At 37.0% G+C, this 1,453-nt stretch overlaps 1 protein-coding gene across 2 annotated transcripts in view; it reads left to right on the top strand.

Annotated features, from left to right (window-relative positions):
* The window catches only part of FGF9 (fibroblast growth factor 9), a 43,585-nt gene extending 42,362 nt beyond the window's left edge, over window positions 1-1,223 (top strand). For both annotated transcript variants that reach the window (XM_056794676.1, XM_056794675.1), the window contains one exon: window positions 1-1,223. This exon is cut by the window's left edge and continues 1,734 nt beyond it. The gene's annotated coding sequence lies outside the window, so the exon portion shown is untranslated.
* The last annotated feature ends 230 nt before the right edge of the window (window positions 1,224-1,453 follow it).

Genomic DNA, 1,453 nt, shown 5'->3' on the forward strand with positions numbered 1-1,453 from the left:
ACTAATAAATCTTTATCGAGAATGACAATGAGGGGGAAAGCATTATACTTGTTGGCTGTGTTTTGTTTTTCAAAATGGTTTTCACAAGCGCTCAAGTTTTTTTTTTAAGGGGGAGGTTACAATATATAATATCTTTTACAAGACTTTTTATAACGTTTTATGCTGTCAAGCATAGGAATACATATTTCTTTAGTAGCAATAGTTTTGAAACTTGCCCTTGGGCAAGGGAGAATATTTCTTTCTATATACTAAGGAAAATAGAGCCAAATTCTTAAAGCAATATTTAAGAAAAAAGGAATTTATAACAAATTCCCACACCACAGCTAGCCCTTTCTAGCCAGTTATGATGGGAAATTGAGAGACAGTTAAAAAATGTTTGGAGATTCATATTCTTGAGCTCCTTTAAAATTTACTATTCCCACTTTGTTTTGTTCTGATGCACGTTATATAGGACAAAGGTATGGCACTGGCAAATTTAAAGCAGGTATGAGATATCAACACATCTCAGTGTCCTGAGCTTGTGATCTGAGGTCCTTCAGTTGGAGCAGGTAGTGATGCCCTCCTCATGAGTTGTAGTACTAAAAGTTAAATCTAGTAACATGGTATTTAGTAGGACATTTTTTTGGGAGGGAGTGGGCAGAAGTGATAATGAGTTGATTTAAGGTGGAGGTTAGAATTGCCTATTTCCTTGTCTTAGGATTAGTTATCTGTCTAAATAGTAACTTACATTTAAGTCCAACAAGTAAGATTCTTTTTTATTTTGAAACCCTTCCTTCACTGGTATTGAAATATGCACATATTCAGGCTTTAGTTTTCCATAACAATATTTGATTCTTTTGATGGAAAAGTATTAACTATCTGCTCATGAGAGAACCAAATTTCTGAGATGTAGAAGATATGATGTTCAGCACTGAAGAGGTTCCTTTCAGTCAATCGCTAAAAGCCTCATTAAAGTAGCATTAGAAGTCAGGTAGCCAGCCTCAGAGAACCCAAAACCCAACCGCAAAGAGATTTATGGAAAAGGCAAAGATGGCCATGAGTTAGTTCATGCGAGAATGCTACTTTGATGTGTACTTTGGGAGCTCCTTTTGTTCTGGTCTCTTTTTAAAGAGGAAGAAAAACAAGTAAATGTTATGTGCTTTTGGCAAGTGATACAATAAATTGTAATGGATTATTCAAATCTCCATAATGGTGTGTAAATAAATAAGTGCTGACTTATGCGATTTATGTAAATAGGAATTATTGGGCGGTTGGGTTCCCTGGCTCTGGGTTTTGGCATGGGCATTGTATGGCTGGGCTATGGAGCGGTTCATCTCTAGCTTGTTGATTCAAACCCATCTCCTGTGTCTTGTGACCAAAGGTCTAATGGATGGCAGCTCTTAGCCTTTGTGGAATGAGCTGTTCCCTTTTTCATAGACAGACGCTTATGACCCCAAACCACTATCCTGTCGGG

This window comes from Monodelphis domestica, chromosome 4, assembly GCF_027887165.1.
Source record: "Monodelphis domestica isolate mMonDom1 chromosome 4, mMonDom1.pri, whole genome shotgun sequence".
Lineage (NCBI taxonomy): Eukaryota > Metazoa > Chordata > Mammalia > Didelphimorphia > Didelphidae > Monodelphis > Monodelphis domestica.